Source organism: Eucalyptus grandis, chromosome 3 (genome assembly GCF_016545825.1).
Source record: "Eucalyptus grandis isolate ANBG69807.140 chromosome 3, ASM1654582v1, whole genome shotgun sequence".
NCBI classification, from domain to species: Eukaryota; Viridiplantae; Streptophyta; class Magnoliopsida; order Myrtales; family Myrtaceae; genus Eucalyptus; species Eucalyptus grandis.
The window spans coordinates 291,507-313,378 of NC_052614.1; the positions used below are offsets into that span (position 1 = coordinate 291,507).

At 37.8% G+C, this 21,872-nt stretch overlaps 1 pseudogene; it reads right to left on the reverse strand.

Moving 5' to 3' along the window:
- Positions 1-4,174: 4,174 nt before the first annotated feature.
- On the reverse strand, positions 4,175-21,339 carry LOC120291294 (annotated as a pseudogene).
- Positions 21,340-21,872: the final 533 nt, after the last annotated feature.

Sequence of the window (21,872 nt, forward strand, 5' to 3'; positions counted from 1 at the left end):
ACCCAAACCAGCTGCCAAATCTCAGTCAACGATTAAGTCTTAATTTGGAGCTGCTAAGTAGCCATATTGGTGGCCCCACCATATCCCACTCAGCCGTCCATTTAGCTCGATCTTTGAACGTGCTGAAAGATCGTATATATTAGTGCAAGTGGACGAAAATTTGCCAGGGATAAGCTGCTGAAAGCACGGGAAAGTCGCAGCAAAGTCCGCACACTCAACAGCTGCAGAAGTTAAAAAATTGGCTAAGTCAGAAGAGTAGGTGAAGTAGCCCTGTTGACAGGCTTGGTAGGTGGACAAAAGGCTGACCAAAAATCCCTTAATTCGAGGGATAAGATCACTGAAGCAAGTTCTTTCAAGGGATGAGAGAGAGGAGACGGGAGGGAGAGGAGAGAGCTCGGAATCGTTCCCAAAAGAAGCCCTCAAAAGCAACTCCAAAAGAAGCAAACCCAGAAATTCCAGATCAACCTCCAGAGAGAAAAGGGAAATTTTTGCAAACTTGCAGCCAAAATTAGCCAAAACCTTAAACTAGAGAGCGAAACTTCACTCAAATATCTTTCCATCCATAGGTCGCACGTCCAAAATGGAGATTGGGAAGGCCTCCTAAAGCCCCCCGAAAAACACCCTTCAGGCGGGCCAGGAAACACTGAAAATTTTTCTAAGTGTTGAGCCCAGTTGGTCACGAGTGGGGAAAAGGCAGTGTTTTTGAGAAAGTTGAGAAACAAATGAGGAAAATATTGACTTCTAACCCAAACTAGAATACATATAGTTTGGTTTGGTGTCAATTTTTCCAACAAAATACGTATTGAAGTCTAATGTTAGAGGTCAATGACAACCTTCGTTGTCAGTTCTTTTTTTTTTGCAGATCTCATTTCCAGTTGAAGAAGCCAACTTCCACAGGCCCCCGAGGATAATTTGTCGGTTTCATCGGCCAATAACCACTTGAAAAGGAAACTAGGAAGAAACGTAAGCATCCTAGATGTACGTATTTTCGAGTTTGAGCATGTTTTGATCATGAAAATCACGAGGGAAACCAGCCCAGAAAACTGGTTTCTGAGGTTGAAATTTTTGTAATTGTTTGAAATATCTTCAAGAGTGTTGCACGTGTGCTTCTTGGAGAGGTCGTTTTGATGTTGTTCGGTGGGTCATTCTCTGTGATGTTTATTGCATTTGAAAGCTCATGTTACCTACTTTCACTCGGATCAAGTAATGTTTCCTTTAGATCTCGTATGCGAGGAGTGTTGGGGCTTGAATATGGGCATGCAACCTGTTTGCTTGACTTTGGTTCAAACCCAGATTTCAAAATCAGCTCAACCCACATATTTGAGGCCGATTCCAGCTTGGTTTTCGTGTGTTTTAAGCTGTGATTTCTATCTAATTTTACTCCTTGCATGTGGTAGTTTAACCTTGATGTTTTAGTTCCACATAATATTGCTCATACGTTGAGATTGAAGGCCACAAACATGGCCCGAGGAAGCTGATTTTGGGTGATTTCATGCACGCCAAGTGTTCAACGAAATGCGCAAACCAAGTTTCGATCTTGAAACGGTCAATTTGAGCCCGGTTATTGTGATATTCATGTGCTGTGTTGTTCAATGTTAGCATATATCGGTTTAGGAAATTATTATTTTTATTTAAATAAAAATATATAAAAAAAATCCAAAAATCCAAAATTTCAAAAAAAAAAACATAAAGGTGATAGATGTATCAAATTAAGGCAAAAATGGCATCTATGAAATTTTCCTATTTTTAAAACGTCATTTTCCTAATTTAATGCTATTTTGGTATTTTATGATCATTTTTGTAAATAATCCATTTTGCGTAGATTAAAACTATCTAGAGTAATTTCATGCATCTAGAGTAATTTCATGCATATTTAAATTTCCATTTTGCTCACGGGGTCCCGTCCGGGCGTGATAACAAGGCCATGTAATATTATTTGCCCGACTTGTATCGGGTTTACATTTTCCGCGTTTATTTTCAAGTCATTTCAATTTCTTGGATGTTTACTTACGCGCCGCTTTTCATTATTTTGAGTGCAAATTTTTCTTATAAATTATGTTAGGATTAGTCTAGACATTAAAAAAACTACAAAAACATTTGCATGGACATAGCGGTTTCATAAAGATTATAATTGGTAATCAAGATTGTATGGCCATTTAGATAAATAACCTTCCAAGTTAGTGGTACCGCAAGAGCGCTAATAGAAATATTGGCGTAAACAAGTCCCCGTTCCTAGAAATCTCTGTTGCGTATGAATCGAGACAACACTCCCGTGTCTTGATTAGTTTCTAGCCCGGCTACTCCAATAGGCTAGTGGCGACTCTAGAATTACATAAGTTGTTAAGAACTAAAAAAAATGAATCCAACGTCGCGCGAGGTATGGGATTGGGAGAGCCCGCGCCTAATTTAGGGCCATTGGTCCGCCTCTTTAGGCAAATACCCCTAAACCCTCTTCCTTTTTCCCCCGGACGAAAAAAAGAGGTCGTGACAATCCGAATTCCAGTTAGTCCCTGTAGCATTAAAAACTGATTGCAACCGCCAATTACCTATTAGCAATTTGTGAATGTTCTTCCAAAAATTTCAGAATTGATGCAGAGAAAAAAAAAAAAAGGGAATAGTGTGCACATGGCAAACCCAGAAGATCTACAAAAAGTAGTAGCCTCATCAAAGTAAAACATTAATCTCGTGCACCAACTCATATCACAACACGCAGCATTGAATATACATGCCTTCAGCTCTTTGGCTGATAGTTATTACCATGGAAGGTTAGGGGCAATACTGCACGTGAGTGCAGCATGCCTTTATAAACTAGAGCTAAGTAGCTAAAGACATGGATCTGTACATGTTCTCATCTATTCTACTCTCATAATCCTGTAAAACAACCAATTTTCACTGTCCTCCAGAATTTCTGTTTTCATATTCTAGTTCATCCCGACACTTTAGACACTACTCACATCCATTAATTCACCCGTCCTGTGGGATATGCTTGAAGTCACTGTTCCACACATTTAATGCTTTATCATGATGCTGGCCCCTTTGATGGTGTTCTAGTTCATAGGAACTAATCATGCAAGTTTTCTCAACATGGTCGAGTTAGATGTCTAGAGATATTCAGGTTCAAGCTTTTTACTCCTTCAAATTTCTCATCGTTTTCAGTAATTCATCTAGTCCTCTTCCTTTGATTACAGGATGACAAAATTTTCGTGGAGAAAGAGTACAGGTATTAGAAATTAAAACACATAAGTAATCCGTAGGGCCAACACTTGGCACCACGCTCCTCAGGCATTTGGTTTATTGCAGATGGAAGATAATGTTTGGTGTGAAGGCGTTCAGAAAGACCTCAAATCTCCAGCCTTTTGCAGTGAAAGATATGCGCCAACATGGTCTGCTCTATCGCAATCTCAAAGGATGAACTCCAGGAATCTTACTGGGTGAGTGAAAAACCTAATTCTTGCTTTTTTAACTTTCCATTTCCATACTGCGAGATATAACCCCTAGGCTTTAGCAGTAGTAACTCATAACCCTTGGCCTCTTGATTTTCCTCTAGTTGCAACAAACGTAATTCTAATGGGTCGTCACAAATCGGTTTAGCTTTAGATAGCGACATCTCTATCTGTTCCCTAAATGGAAGAAACCCATAGGTGGGGGGCCTTTAGTGAGAAAAGTGAAATGCTTTCTGAACAACCCGTCCTCCCGTATGAAAAGCATGACAGCTTGAGCTTCTTAGTCGACAGGCCTTTGTCAAACTGCAAACACATTAGCAACCTTCATTTCAGTTGGACTTTTAATCCAATTCTTGCATTCACATAGAGTGATACCAGCGAAACAAACAGGAAACGAATTCTGTATGAAAAAAAAGTACGCCCGAACTCATGTACAATCCGCACAAAGCATTGATTCAGTGAAAACTACCCAAATACATCCGAAAAATCTCAAAATGGGTAGTGATACCAGCGAAACAAACAGGAAACGAATTCTGTATGAAAAAAAAGTGCACCCGAACTCATGTACAATCCGCACAAAGCATTGATTCAGTGAAAACTACCCAAATACATCCGAAAAATCTCAAAATGGGTAGTGATCCATGGTGTGTCAGAACTACCATCTATGTCAGAAGTGTACTATCAACATATTGTGTCGTCCTGTAAACTAGACACACCCCGTCCCAGCTCATTCAAGATTCACCCAGTTGACCTGCAGGAGGAAAAGGAAAATTAGCTGCAGGGCAACAGAAATTCTGGGTACTTAGTGTGCACAGAAAGCAGCAAAGAACTCTTACTTCCACGATTTCGTCATCAATGACGGAATATTCTTGCAAGATACACATGAATCGGAGTTCTGGGGACGGGTAGTAACTTTCCAACAACAGCCAGAGGCCAACTGTTTTCAAAGACAAGAGAACCATAAAGGAAAGACCATTAACAAAGAGTTGACGAATTCGATAAAAAGCAAGTGGTGACTGGTGTTACTGCTCTTTTCATAATGTTTTATTATTCAATGCACCAACAAAATTTCAAATAAAATAAACGGTCATAAGAATTAGAATGTTATAAGAAACTCTCTAGTCACCATCGATGATATACAAGTTACGGACCTGATAAAAGCAATGATAATGGATATGATCCACTGCGTCCAATTAAGTCTCACTGTTGAAGTGAACTTCCCGAGAAACTCTATGATAATGACCTGAAGAGAAGGCAAGATAAAGGATCATCACAAATTTTTAAATGATATCTTGACTCAATCAAGAAAAATGCTGGAGGGTTCTCACCTGAAGTACAAGAGTCAGACCTACTATCCCCATGAAGAGACGATTCTTCGTGATTCCCTTGAACACATTAAACTCATCTGGTTTCCGGGCATTAAATTCATTGAATATCTGAAGATCCAACATTAACATGCTTGTCAAAATTATGGGATAAAAGAAGAAAATGAGAGAATTCTGAATCTTCTTGGTAATAGCATCATGAATACAGGCAAGCCTAGATAGAAATGAAAATCCATTGTCAATGGGCCCCTCGAGCTGATGCCCAGATGACATGAATCAGAATTAGCACAGCATTTGCATTAACCAGTTATGGTATCCACCATTAAATAGCCAGCAAAACAAAAACAAGCGAATTCAGGTTCGATGTGATAAACAGGCTTTCCAAGTGCTCTCCCTCCAGAATTTGTAGATCTGGAGTGGTTGGCTTCCATATATAGGCAGAAAATGTGCTAGTTGGCACACTGCAGGGATCTCTCTCTCTCTCTCTCACACTAAGTAGTAGTTTTCCTCATACTATAAGAATGCCATAAAGAAACCCACTTGCAAGCAATTATAAATCAATTTTTTCCCCAAGAAAATAGATTCAATGTTGAAGTACAGTTCACAGATCATTCGATCTTCTCAGCTGATGAAATAATTCCATTGCCAAATGTCCTAACTAGAGATCCAACCCATTCAATTCCAATAGAAGAAAACACATAAGTAACTCTAGCAGCCCAGAACCATCAATCATTCTGTCTTCTATGACTGTAAGGCACCAAACTTACTTGGCAAAAGACGAAAGCGTTGAAGATCAGTGTATTCTTCACTTTGTTAGCATGATCCCTGGTATCATGCCCTAAATTCAGTAAGCTTCTACCTCGGAAATTGAGGACAAGCAGGACACTCACTTGATAGGCAGCCTAAAGATCCAAACTCTACATTGTTAGGAGCAAAAAGCCAGCAGAAACTCTTTTGAAATTAATGCGTTAGTGGCCATACCTGTATCAATAAATTCCTCCACATGATATTTGTAATAAGAGGTTCTCTGCAATTGAGAAATCGCCCACTCAGTGCACAGTCAAAGAGTAAGGATAAACAACAGGTTCCAACAAGTGAAGAAATTGCAACACGGATTTAAAGAAACAGAGATTAAAATATAAAATAAAATAAAAAACATGATCTCCAAGCTTGGGACGGAAATTCTTGAACTATATTGCACCCAATAACAACCACTTACTCTTACCTCCTACCGACGGGATGCCTATGCATAAGGTGGTCAGTTGGAGGCTCAGTGGCCAGTGCTAATGCCCCAAGGGTGTCCATGATAAGATTAATCCAGAGAAGCTGCAAGCAAAGGGAAAAATTCAGAACTAGAAAAAGGAAATATCATGTGGAGGTCTGCACCGCAGGGAGGAGGGAGGGAGGAGAGGGAGAGAGAGTACCTGCACTGCATTCAGTGGAACATCACCTGAGGAAACAGCAGCAACAACGTTTATGATAAGAGCTGCAACGTTAACTGTAAGCTGAAACTGGATAAATTTTTGAATATTTGCATACACAGATCTTCCCCACCTGACGACCTATCAGAAAGATTTACATATCAGAAAGATTTCCAAATGTGCAGGCGAAATTCAAGTATTGACTTGTTTGAGGAATGTACACCAGGTACCAAGTCAAGTAAAGTTGCACAATACCAATCTAAATCCAGTCAAATAAGTACATATATTTACAGAGAGAAAACTCTCCAGGTAATGTAGTCAAGCTACCCTACAACTTGACTGCCATCAGTTAGACTTCTCTTCAGAAAAGTTAAATAAAACAATCAACTCTGTCATGAACATGCTGAATTCCCCGTTTAATTAAATTCGGGCAGACTACCATGAAAGACCAGCATCGATTTACTAACCTTAACAACAGAAGCGAAATTATCATCCAAAATTATGATGTCCGAACTCTCTTTCGCAACTTCTGTCCCTTGAATACCCATTGCGAGGCCAACATCTGCCTGAACTCCAAGATCAAATAGACACCCAAGCAACAAAATTATTGGATGAAAAGAGTTCAAAGTCAATGCACAACATGAGGGCATTGGTCTATGCAGACCAAAGCAAGAGCCATTCATGACTACAAAAATTTTCTAAAAGTATGGCAAGCTAAGATCCAGCATTTTTTAATAACTTGCAATCTTACCACCTCATAATAGAAACAAGAACAAGCAAACTTCCAGACTCGGAGTGAGTTCAAGACTACAACCAAATTTACCAACAGACTGCACAGCAAGATACTATGAGACATCTAGGGACTTGAAGACTATAAACCAGTTATGTAAAAAGATTTCAAGGCATCTTGGTCTGGTGTATATGCTGAATCTTTGAGATGCTAGAATGACAAATGTCATGAATCAATGAAAAAGGCAATGACATCAGTAGGATATCAAAGGAATCCCAAGAAAAACGGTGTGTCAACCTCGTGTAGAGCAGGAGCATCATTAGTGCCATCCCCAGTTACAGCAACAACGTGTCCTCTCTTTCTCAAAGCTTGAACAAGCAGAAGTTTGTCATTAGGAGATGATCTTCCCATAACCTGGTGCAAAAACAGAAAAAAATATTAGCATACATTCAAATAGAAGACAGGATTGATTACACAAAAAAGAAGCAACGTCATACTGATATCATCTCAGCAGCTTCTTCTCTTCCCGCATCACTTAAGGAACGAAAATCTTTTCCTTCAATAAGGTTTGGCGAAGTAGCATCTGCTTCTGGATCTAGTATCCCACATTCCAAAGCAATTGCTTTGGCAGTTTGGAGATTGTCACCAGTAACCATTCGTACCTATCACCCAATAAGAGGCATTACACACTGAGGTCACATCTAGATAAGTACCTATCCTCAATCTGTCGTGCTGCAGAAGTTTACTATTTGAAATCCAGCATCAATGATTACCATCCTAAGAAAGAAATGTTCGAAGCACCCTACAGTGAAATGAATAAATGACAATGTACTTAGATAAACAGAATCTCAATGTCTTAGCCTTCAAATTAACCTCATTATACAAGGATAAATTATGCTCGACCATTTTCCAATGAAAAGCATCGAAACAACATAAACATCCCATACGACCACCTAAAGGGATGCAAATGACGAGAAATTCAAATTTTGAGTTGCAGAAATAATAATAAGAGGGAGAAAAAAAAAAGAAGGAAGCAGAACGGAGGAAGGATCATTTCCCCAAATTACCGATCCAAAAAATATTCAAAAAAACAAACTTACCTTAACTCCAGCATTTTGGCATAGTTTCACTGCATCTTTCACTCCAGGACGACAAGGATCCTGCACATTATGAAAGTGTAAGAGAGTTTGTCATAGGTATTGAAAGTGAGTATAGCAAATGATTGACAATGCATCTGGGGAAATTTAAGAAAATATTTTCAGTCGTCACTTGCCAGCCACTTGTACCAAGACAGTTCTATGAGATTCCGGAAGATTACTATTTGGATCAACAAGCCAGTGTTGGTAAAATGACACAAACATTAAACTTCTCCTTAGGTCCACAATAAGAACTCTTCGAAGTCATGGAAAAGCACTGGAGTGTCCAAACAATTTAAAACATTCCTAAAGTTACATACAGAGATAGGAACAAATAAAAATCAATGTCCTTTTCAGTTAAAATTATGTGCACTGCTTGACAAGAATCATACCTTTATGCCTACAATAGCCAGTAAAATAAGCTCATCCTCACGTAATGCCCATTCGGCTAACCGTTCTTCATCTAGAGGAATGTCTTGTATGTCATAGCGTCTATATGCAATGGCAATGCAGCGTAGACTACCAGCAGCCATATCTTCAATAGTCTTTCTAAAGTACATCTCCTGCAAAACAGGAAAAACTCATTTAAAGATCATCCATCAATACTGTCAATGACTAGTGACAAGCAAGAAAACATGAATAAAACAATTTAACACCACACATCTAAGACTATGAAAAAGCCTTCTCTTTCTCAGAAGATTTAAGAACTTCAACAATAAATAAAAGCATAACATGTATATAAAAGTACCAACATCAAATGTACATGCAAACCAAGGTATTCAAGAATGGTTGTGTTGGAAAGAGTAGTCCGGAGGACTCTAAGATCTGCCTCCATGGAATGTAATGAGTAATGCATAAAACTTCCAAAACTAGATGGTCAAAGAAAGAACGAGAATATGTCAAGGCAATATCACGAAGAACGTAAGTGCAATACCAGAGTGTGCGCTATGCCATCACATAAAGAACATTACAGCAATAAAATGAAATTTCGTCTATTAGTATTGCAAACTACGACAGTACTGTGAAAGATGCCGGCAAGAAAAACCATAGGAGCTATTGAATTGCTATAGATAACAATAGTCAATTATTGCAGCAAGAGTGCAATACCAGAGAGTGTGCTATGCCATGAACATTGCAGCAATGAAATCAAATTTCGTAAAAAAGTATTGCAAGCTACAATAGTACTGTGAAAGATGCCAACAAGAAAAACCATAGCAGCTATTGAATTGCTATAGATAACAATAGTCAATTATTTCCCAAACCTTATCTTCATCCATTGCTACAACTTGATCATTGGCATCCATGTACTTTGTACAACAAGCTAAAACTATTTCAGCAGCTCCTTTCCAGTGTATGTGAGCTTCTGAGTCTGGCTGTGCATGGAAGATAAAAGACAATCATTAATTATGGTTTACATTGCATCACTATACAATTATAGCATAAATCTGCAGCACATTTAAAACTGTCACAACTCAACACAGTAACTGTGTGCATTTTGATGTGCATCATAACCAAGTACTAGCCAAGAACAAAAGTTAATTCCCTTAAAACAGCAAATACTTCTGTTCTTCAGACCACCAAAGATTTAGTTAAAGAAAAACAAATAAATGGTTCATGAACCCAACAGTTAACGGCCTTCACACCACTATCATATAGAAATGATGCATGGCTTTGCCCCATAGTAATGGCTAGTAAAATCTCAGATCTGATTCTGAGATCCATCTACTGCTCGATCTAAAACTTAAGGACCAATATCCAGGTCGTATCATGTTGGCATATTAAGGGGATTTGCATCCCACTTGACAAAATCAGATGATCGTAGTATCCGATCTTGTCAACTCAATATCATTTAAATTTGTTCTATTTAGTCGAGTATAGCTATAAATTTACACTTGAGATAAAATCTTTGGAAATTTAAGCTCAGGAAACCTATAACTATTTACTTTAAAATTATAAGTACTTTAAAAGTTTCCAGAACTTACTAATTCAGATTCAACTACAATATAGTCCTTCAGACACCCTGAACTGGACCATCCCTAAGTGAAATCGTTATTCGTAGTTTTATTATGCCTCAGAAGTCTGAACTTCATTGTCCTTGAAACCCATTTAAAATGGTAAGCACAAAGAAAAGCACCGCACTGATACTGCCTTAAAACTAAATAAAGCTGTTCAAGGGCATACACGACAGTCTCTTCACTGTCTACAAGTAATTATTATGTACACTATCTGCATGACTAGATCTTTTTATTCTGGCCAATCTGCATGACAAAATTCACAAAACAATATGATAATAATAAGCTAGTGTGTGCATGTACGTATTTATGTATATTGAAGCAAACATCCTCTCCGGCAGCACATTCATGATCACTGAAACCAAAGACTGAGAAGTATACCAGCTTTACAGCAACTCCACCTCGTTTTTTCTCAGAATTGAAAGGGAAAACATGAATTATAGAGGATTTTGACCTAACAGCTTCAAAATCCATCCCCAGCTGCAAATGAGGCATCATGATTAGTTTAACATATTATTGCACCTGAATCAAATAGATGAACTAAAGATAGGAAAGCGATAGAAATCTTAAGCATGAACCTTGATCCCCCACTGTAAAATGGCCTTTTCAGTTGGTGAACCGGATACCTCTACATCTCCCCCAGTCTAAAGAAGTTCAAACACAGGAAGTTATTATTGGTCACTGGTATCAAACAGCCATTACTGATGCTGCAACCTCACCTCAGGCACATAAACGCTGCCATTTGAATTCTGAGCAATGCCTTCAATCAATAGAGAAATCAGAGAAGTCGATAACTGCGAGTTGCTGTCTGGAGGATCAACTTTTCTTCCACAAGCATAAGCCTCAACCACAGTCATCTGTCACAATATGGACATTTTCTTAACGTTATTAAGGATCTCAAAGTTTCTTTCCAAAACCATAACTCCTTTGGGGTCATTCATAAACAAACTATTGACCTAAAAATAATGGTATCTATAACACCATCATATAATGTCTGCACGCAATCGTGTTTCACTGCTACAACAGCCATGTGGCTCTTAAATGATTCAAATCTACTTGCACTCAGATAAACAGCAATTTAGGAGACCTCGACACCATGCTTAGATCAGCAAAAGCAGCCCGTAACAGCACATACCTGATTTAAAGTCAAGGTTCCAGTTTTATCACTACAGATAGTTGTGGCAGAGCCCATAGTCTCACATGCAGAAAGCCTTCGCACCTGAAATTTTTTCAGATTGGTGATTAGGAATTTCCTTATTTTGCCATAAAACATTCAAATGAAAGTCCCATAAGGATGAGAAAACTATGTCCATACCAAAGCTTTGTCTGCCATCATTTTTCTCATTGAGTAAGCAAGTCTGTAAATTGCATCAAAGGTAAAAATGAGAGACAAACGAAGATTGTAATTTTTCACATAAATCCATTCAAAGACCACACAGATGATTATGGAAATGATTTACCATCCAGCTAAATCAAGTTCTACAAAATTCAATGTGATGAAAAGCAATAGTAAGATGGAAAGGACAGCAACGATGTCAATGTTGTATTGAGAAGTCTGTTCATTATAGGGACAAACTTACGTCAATGTAACAGCTAAAGGAAGCCCTTCAGGTACTGCAACTACCACAATGGTAACCTGGAAGGTTTGAAAGTTATTGAAGATCTAACTGATATTAATTTGCAAAAGCTATTCCATCAGAAATGCACTTACTGCTACAGTTATTATTTTGATCACTCCATCTGATGCACTTAATGCTGCAGTGATTACTTTGATCGCTCCATCGACAGCATCACTAACACTAGTTTTCCCAGCCTTAAACTGAACGGTGCCATCTGGATTTTTCGTATGGCCAGTAAAATATCTGCATAAAGCTTGAGTTTGTTAGATCTATTACAATTTCAATATAAGGAATTAATGCAACTGCAGGAATAATCAACTGCAGTTGCATTTTTATTTTATTTTTTTTACAACAGCAATTACCTTGCCAAAAGAACAACCAAAACAGCAACAGCTACATACAGTCCAACAATACCAATGAAAGTAGCAACCCCATTCAAGCGAACCTAATATAAGAGCGAAGAAATCAGTATGACTAGCAAAATCCATATCTATCAAAAATAATATGGAAATGATAAAAACAAGTTTAAAGAAACTAACCTGCAGGGGTGTCTCTTCCCCAGTATCTTCTGATGTACTAGCCATGAGCAAACCCCACTCGGTATTAATCCCCACACTCGTCACCTAAGAGGCAAAAATCAGAAATGTGAGGAAGAAGACAGCTGGAATCAAACCTTGATTTGTGATAAAGACGGACTTGAAACAGAGTAACCCCCATCTCAGGAAGCAGCAATATTGACAAACCAACATTCCGATATCACAGACAAAAGCATATACAGAACCCTGCAGCTTGAAATCCATTGAGAGACATGCAGATGGTCATGACTGACAGAGAGAAGGGTATAAATGCATTTTCCAAGGGATGGAGCCGTTCATTCAATTCAAATTTGACCCACCTTCTCCTAATGCAGCTTCAAGAAGAGAACAAACCATGTCTTTCTAAATATTTCAGTACTTTCTTTAAATCTTCTCTTTCATCAGTAAATTGAGCCTATTTTCCACGTCAAAATTTTCACCTATCTTTTCCTTCAAGTAACAAAAAGATTACAAATAGACAGAAATTTGCTTATCTAAGAACAAGTGACTCCATTTTAAGGGTCCACCCTCTATTTCAAAACAAAGAGTTGAAATTAAGGCCTTGTTGGGTAATGCTTATTTATTTTTCCATTCTTTTGTTGCCCGAACAGAAAAATAATAGAAATCCGTTTGATAACGTCAGCTAATTTTTATATTCTCCCGGATAAGTTAGGGTTTGAATGATAATCATTCTATTTATTTATTTTCTATTATTCTGTTCTCCAAAACAAATTTGGAATAAAAATCCATTTGGTAATATAATTTTATTTTTTTATTTCTAAAACAAATTTCTACTTCAAAAATAGATTTAGACCAGAAATCATAAATTAAAATTTTTAGCTTTTCTATTTCTGAACAAAAGTACAAAATGAAGATTCTCTTCATCGTTCACTCTCGTCATTGCTCGCCATCCACCCGCCCACCCATGAAATGCCGATCGCCGAACACCCGCCGCTTGCCACGGCCACCGCCCACCCGCCCGCCTCCCACCGCCAATCACCAGCCGCCAGCCCCCACTTCCAGCCGGTCGCCGCGACACCACCCGTTCGCCTCCCACAGCCGATCACCAATTGCCGTGACATCGGATGCTAGCCCACCCATTAACAATTGGCCGTCAACCATCGAACGCCTTCCACCACCACTCGAGAGAGAATTTTGTGTTGTTCAAATGAATTTTTATTTCAAGAATATTTTATAAGGTTATCAAACGCATAATTTTTGTTCAAAACTTGTTCGAGAAATAAAAATAGAAAAATTAATTTCTAGCTAGCAATTGATTTCTGCAACAAAATGGCTATCATTCCCTTAGTAGTTAAGGAATAGATTTTGAACAAAAATAGAAAGTAAAAAAGTTACTTTTTTTGTTCCCAATTGACACAAGGTTCGATCTCTTGACCCCATCCGAATTCCCATTTTTCGGAATAAATAAATAAAATTAATAAAAATTCAAAAATTTAGGAAAAAATTAGAAATTATATTTTGAGTAGTTTTACCAGATTTTAATGTTAATTATAGTTTAGAATTAGTTTAGCACAAAAAAATGTGAATATTTTGATGAAAATTGGATTCAAGATTATAATCTTTTAGGACTTTATTATACGGATTTTTGAATGCCATTTTCTATTAGAGACAATGCTAGGTCACGAAAGCCTAGTGACTCCAAGCAACATTTGCCCCTTCTCAAAAACTCTATACACCTATATATTGTAATGCCCAAATATATACTATCAACCTCTTCATATTGTGACTTATGCCATTTCCAAACCATCCACCTTTGACTAACTATTATGTTGGATTTTTTTATGTCATTTTAGAATATCTTTGATCAATTAAATCATTACAAAAGTCCAATTTTATCCAAACATGAAAAGTTAAGGGGTGCATGATAAAAATTATTTCGTTCGAAATGATTTTTCTATTCCGCACCAATTTCTGGAGCGAAACTTTGTTTGATAACGTTACTGAAATTTTCTATTTCTGGAATAGGTTTCTATTCCAAATAGAAATTGAGGAGAAATCAAAAGTAGAAATTTTCTACTTCTGATTTCTTCTAGAAATCAATTTCTGATTTCTCCCCCTAACCCTATTTTTGTAATGTATTTCTATTATTTTGTATTTGGGGATTTACAATCTTTGCTTTTGTATTGTGATAATGTATTTGATAATTCCTATCTCAATTCTTGTAATGTGATGTTCTACTTGATGATTTCCCTTATTTGTAATGGTCCTTGTTACACTTCGTAAAATTCGCCAATTTTGTAAAATTTGCCACAAATTACCCAATACACTTCTTAGTGTTTCTTTCTAAAACGATTGCTCAATATCGTAAACCGTGGCGGTGATCAACGTGACACACTAGTATGAAGGGAATTAGAATATGGTTGCCCGCCTTCATTCTACTAGAATTTTGGGAACCTTTTATCATGCTCAAGAGTAATGCATATTGATCTCTTTTTCTATTGTATGGAGACTATTGATAAGTATATTGTTTGACCGTAATTACCTATCTACGTGGATGCTAAAGAATTTTGTGTGAAAATTTAGAAAATTTGATATAACATCTCTTACTTTGTATTTTTTTTTTTTTTTTTTTTTGCAAAAAGGGGAGATTTTACTTAAAGAAAAAAATCATACTTTGTATTTGGGTCAATGATGTCATAAGCATATGAAATTTGTAAGAATGTACATCTCATTTGCTCCAAAAAAAGGAAAAATTTGTTTTAAGAAATAGAAATTTTATTCGAATTTCTATTTCTGAAACAGAATTTTAATATCATTATCAAACAGTTTTTTTCCTCATAAACTAGTCTAGAAATAGAAATAGAAAAATTCATTTCTGTTAAACTATTTCTGGACAGAAATGTTGTCATGCACCCCCTAAATCTCTTTATAATTAAATAAAAAAATTGGGAATAGAATTGTTCTTTTTCTATTTCAAGGATAGAAATTTTGTCTAGTTATCAAACACGTTCTACTACTTAGAACTCATCTAGGTAATAGAAATAAAAAAATTATTTCTAAACAGAGATTATTCCCAAGTACAGAAATATTACCAAATGCACCTTAAAAGAGTCATGCTCCTTTACCAAATTAACTCGAGAACTCATGACTATCAATTTTACAACCTACATCTAGCAAAGAATGAGGTAGAGTAGCAATATGTTGCAAGAAAATTAGCCATCTCATGAAGTATGGATCTTTTCTGTGATGCGAAATAAGAGCATTGAGAACTATGCTGAGGAAAGTAAAATAGAAGAATGGGAAAAATCTTACAAGCATAGTGCCTTGGCCATCTGCAACTTTGCAGCCAGACATTAGAAAGGGATCCTTTGCATCCTGGTGAACCTGATCAAAACATTAAAATGAAATAAGAAAGACCAGCTTGTGAACAGAATCATTGCACAGTGAGAGAATAATCTCCACGACACATTACAATTTTGCTCTCTCCAGTCATGCTAGATTCGTCAATTGCCAGGGAGTGACCAGAAATCAAGACTCCATCCGCAGGAACCTGGAGAGAAAAGTAAACATCACGTATAAGAACATATCCAGTGAACACAAGGGCAGCGTACCTAATCCAGAACTGGTTTAAGTTACTTGCCTGATCACCAATGTTAAGGGGACAACATCACCAACTACGAGATCATATATTGAAACTTCCACTCTTCTGCCACCTCTGACAACCTACAAACATGCAACAACTTCATCCATATGCATACAGGAAAGAGAAGTGTAAGACATACATCTCATAAAAATTACCCACCTCCAAGTGTATATTTCTTTTCTCCTCATTTAAGTTTTGAAACTGCAGAGACTGTCTGTAATCATATATTGCTGCAGACGAGAATCCAACCCCAATTAGGAGACTAATGCATCTCACGGCAGTCAACAGCATCCAAAGTGGAAAAACTATTATTTACTGCAAATCAACACACCGATTGCTTTCCCGTATTGAATTATTCTACAACCTTATCAGAAGAAACTAAGACATGCAGCAATACAACATGTCTCCTGGGCACAAAAATCATGATCTGATCAATCAGAAGGAAATATTCAGCATGTTAACATGCTCCTGAGTATGTAAGTTATCATCTGACCAATCAGCAAAAACATTTCCCGTTCACCATGACCGAGTAGCTAAAATTGTCAAATTGAATATGCACCGAATAAAATATTTAAAATCTTAAAGCATGCGTCAACAAAATTCCAATGCAAATGGCTCTTGTAATCAAACTGAATCGTACCTGTGACAACAATGACGAAAAAAACAGCAAAAGCAATGCTCCCACCATCATACCATCCTTCCTTAATGCCCTAAAAGAAGCACACCCGAATAGAATGCATGATCAATCTTTAAATAAAAAGTGATCAAAAGACTCATGATATCATGCAACCAAAATATATATATATATATATGCATAAAAAAAGGAATTCACATGACAGATGAGACATACGCACCGCTTGTCAAATAGGAGATACATGCGTTCACTTGTATTGATAAAAAATAATTAAATGATTAATCTTAAAAGCCATAAGCTAGATAGGAACTTATTTTTTCCTTATGCCAATGCATCTTTATGGTGGCATGCACAGGAAAGTAATCCGGGTAAAGACCATTATATGCACCAAGCAATGTTTCTCTCTTTTTCTTTTTTCACATTTTAGTTATGTCAGCTTGGGCAAGGAATGAGAACATATAAAAATACCAATCAAGATAAAGCAACTAGAAAGAAACTAAGACAAATCATAATCGCATCACTGTCGCTCATATGTGAGCAGGCCAGTCCCACCTCCAACTTTATTCCAAGCACCAAAGAAGCCACTGCAGCTATAATCAGTATGATCAAAGTAGGATCTTGCCAGGCTTCCCAAAGGAACATCTACATGATACAAAAGACAAAAGATGAAGTACTGATGAGAATACTAATAAATAGATGAAAAAAGTAGCAAGTCTAAACTCTTAATCAACAAACAAAACCTACGTGTCCAAACCGAAAAAAGAAAAGAGAATACAAAATGCATGAGGGTAATGCCAAAGAGATTACCCAAAAATTCCTTCCTTTTTTCCGAGGATATGCATTTGATCCATATGTGTTCTTTCGAGCCAAAGAATCAGCATCATCTCCATGAATACCCTTCTCCAAATTTGTCTTCAACAACTCTGCTAGTCCTTTAACCTAATCATTCAATTGCCAGATTAAATCACAGAAAAGAAAAGAACTCCCCAAATCACTTCTTTTTCTCCATTTTTAGATGTTCAAACAATTTTAACTATCCTCACTAGAAAAAAGGAGACAAGTTATTTGTTGTTTTTCTAGCACCGCCCTTGGCTGCAGTGCTGCAAAATACATTAGTTCTGGGAAAAGCCACATTTTTCTCAATAGAAAGGGATAGAACGACAGATAGTAGTTGTCGGGATGCAACACATATAACTTAAAATTCCAAGGCAATCCGCCACATTTTTCGCAAAATAAAGCAAGAAGTATTCTCTTTTGTATAATTACCCCTCCGTACTCCCCCAGAGTAGAAACGTCATGGTCTCTGGTCATCAAAGCAAGTTGCTCTTGACCGATCCCAAAATCACCACTTGGGACGGGCGTTTTTGAGATTCCTGGGAAAAAAAAGGGAGGAAAAGAAGAGCTTATTTAAGATTTTCCAGCTGCATTGTGTGATCATGCCAAACAAGCAAACAACACGTACACAAACATTTTCACGTCAAAATTTATTTCGCACAAAGACATAGTATAACTCAGGAACATAGAACCTATAAACTTTTCGACAATGAAAGCACACATTAAGACATAAGGCATCAATAGAAGTCTAAGATGAGAAATTTATAAAACAAAAAGAAACGTCAACAAACTAGCACACCAGCAATACTGAAAGGAAACAGTGAAGGAGGAGCTGGAAATCACTGCAAGGAACGGAAATTTTAGTGTCCCATTTATGGCTAAATTGTAGGAGATCTGCAATATAAAACTACTCCCGCGCATATGTAAATATGGATTAATTAACTCCCCATTTTGACATGCATAGCATGAGCATGGTGCCGGTTCAATAGCATATTTATGTCAGCAAAGAGAAATACACCCAGGAACTATCAAAGCTTGCGCCTGGTGCCAATTAAGCACAAGAAGGAGAAATAAGTACCATCAGCTTGTTGGCCTTGTGCTTTGAAAAGCTGTGCAGCCTGATGCAATGAAAAAGTTCAGTTAGATGTCAAAGGTACATATAAGAAGTCCCCCTAAAAGATTGAAACTTGATATAGTCTACTTACACGTATGACCTGGGCTTGAGCTCTAATTTTCTGCAGTGTTATCTTCACTTGTTCTTTCTTCTTCAAGTCAAGGGTGTATCTAAATCGACGAGAGGCGTTCAACACAAGTGCAGCTTGCTACAAGCATACATAATTAGGTAAATAAGGATTAAAGAATTCACAGCAATCCAAATAATTTATCAACTACAGAAGCAATCCGACGTCATCCAACTTCTATTTCACGATTTAGTCCAAAATAATATAGAAAGATGTCCCTGGGAAAGGAAATAAAGTATAAAAAGCTTGTAAATCAGAACAGTATTGTGGCAATAGAAGTTTAACGGAGATATGTTAAATATGAGCCATGACATATAATGATGCCCTCTTTTCAAGTAGATGATGTGGAAAAGCATCCATATATGAATTGGAAAATCAATTTGGATAAATATTATTTAAAAACCAAAAAGAGAAACACCCAAAAAAAAAAAAAAGTGGTAATAAACAGCAAGCCATGAAGAAGAGATCCCTTGTAACATAAAGAGTTTCTAAGTTTTGAGGTGTCTAGACTACCTTTTACATTTGTAAATCTACACAATTCACATTTGCCTTTTATTTAATCCGTAATATCACATGATATTCCATAACTGGAAGAAAATTCATAGGTAGACGTCAGAAGTTGTTGATAAGCGCAAGCAGAGAGGCTCTACATCACACAACTCACATGCACACAATCCCTAGAAGCGAAGTCACTTTCATAAGCATCTTAATAAGGAAAATCCAAACATATTTTTAACGCTCTTCTAGTCAAGAATCTAACAATGAAATCTTGCTCCAAGTATAGTTTTAAGAAATTCAAACAAAGTAGATCCCAACGGACTCTAGTGCTGACTAGATTAATCAAACTTGGGGAAAATAACCTAAATAATTACCATCTTCAAGTCCCTATAGAACACTAATCATTTTCCTTAGACCTTTCTAACCTTAATCTAGAATCATGCTCCAGGTTTACGAAAAAGGAAGTCAAACAGGCTACATTGCAATAGACCACCGATGCTCATAACAATATCATAATCCAACTTGGGGATATATCATGGAGTAGCTATGATCTTGCAATGTCCAACAGGGCCTTGATTGTGTCATAGACCACTGACAAAATATTTTCAACAAAATTTTGCAATCATGTCAATATCTTGAGACTCATGCCTTGTATGATCCGATGGTTAGCTTACTCTCCTCCAAATGGAGGAAATTAGACCTTGAATTGTCGACCTTTAAACAATTAAATTCACCCAATTCATCCTCATCATGACAAATTATGCAGAACTTCAACAAAAATGGAGTAATACAACAATCAATGTCGTTCCTGAACAATATTTCCTTTCTTTGAGCAAACTCTCCCATAGAAGTTTCCAATCCATTCCTTCAACCTGTCCAATAGCACACAAACGTTCTCCTTAAAATTGCATTCATATTCCTAGACACATTCATTGGTTCATTCTTTGCCTCCTGTGTCACATCTTCATTGAACATTGATCTACCACGTGACCTTATTTAACATATGAGAAGTACGCACCAGTCAAGCTCTTTGTTGAATAGTCGAGCGTCTTGAGACTCCGCTCACCTCCAAACACATCACACAGTCCAAGTCATTGATACTCAGGCATATCTTTCTCGTTACTTCATAACACCTCAACATCTTTGCATTGATAAGGAGAGGAAGAGTGATTGTGTTAGTTGACTGCCATCTATGACCTCACCAACTTTTGTTTACGGGTGCAATGAAAATCCACCCATCCTTCCAAAAACCTTACAAGAAACTTCAAACGTCAGGTCGATTCCTCAATCTTTCCATGAGAGAGTATGAACGATAGTTTCAACTCGTCATTGGTTTCATGGGGAAGAAAAAGAACAGACGCACCTAGGATCCTTCTCATCAATCTCCCACTAACGTATAAAAGCAAGAATCATTTTTCCAAGTTGGGAAAGTGTGAAAAGTTCACAGAATAGGGCATGGTTTTGGCTCCACAGCAATAGCTTAACCCAAGCATGGATGGTCCACCTCAAACCAACTTTACCAAAACCAAAAACTTGGGTTTGATAAGTAGGTTTCACATTTTTGGGTTGATATTAATTGGCGTTATTTAAGATGATAATATTTGATGGAATAAATAGAACCTCGAATCCCACTGCCGCGATATAGTCTACATATATAATCACATTAAATGCTTAGTCCAATCTCGGCCTTTGAGCAACTGAGACGTTTTAAGACAATTTTAAATGTTAATCGCCTTTTTCATCTACTCACGGTCCACACCGCAGACCAGAAAGATCACAGATCATTCACTTCACTTTTGGGTGCGCGCGAATCCAGCGAGAACAAGAAGTCAAACATTTATACATATATAAATCAATGATGCGGCGCAGGTATTACTTCGAAAAGGAGACGGACAGATATGGACAATGAAGCGAAATGCGTTTGATTTAAACTGGATAGAAGAAATCACAAAGAGGATAAGTTGGGAGTAGGGCCCGTCCAAATAAAATACGAAGACGAAGAGAGAGAGAGAGAGAGAGAGAGAGAGAAGGAGAAAGCGGAATAGAACAGAATAGATTACCCTCCAACGCCTGAGACGATCCAGGGGGACGTGCTTAGTGCCGGTGATGTCGAAAGGATCATCGGAGGGCTCGTGCGCCTCGGAGCGCCTGCCTCCGGCCTCCAAATCATTCCGGCGCCTGTAAGGCGAAGAACCTCTGTTCTGCATCTCCAGCTCGGCCATTCTGTACTGTCGCAGGAGGGACGACACCGACGGTCACCCGCTGGACCCGCTGGACCCGCTTATCTGCAAATCGCCAACCGAAAAAACACCATTGTTCAGTCTTCAGTGTCACCACACACACACTGACGGGTGAAGGAAAGCCGCAAGTAAGGAGTGTAGCTTCAACAAGGGGGGCCAATGGTCGTTCGATTAGGTAGTTTGTCGCTCTCCGTCACCAAACCTCAGTGAAGAAGCCTCTCACCACTCGAACCGTGATGTAGAAGCGATTGTTCGAGAACATTACCAGTGTCCCAAAGCGATAAGGTGGCGTCAAATCCCAAAAAGAAACCCCATAAATCGAACAGCGAACATGGAACACAGTAGAAGAACGGACGAAATAACCCACCACCACCTCTCCTTTTTTTCAACTTATCCTCAAAAACATTGTCGACCTCGTTCGGAATCCTCCCTCTTACCTTATCCTCTCTCTCTCTCTCTCGCTCGAGGAGGTAGGACCTTTCGAAATGATGGAGGCGCTGAAAATGCACGATGAATGTGGGGGAGAAGCAGACGGTTACGAGTGGGGTGGAGACGAAGAA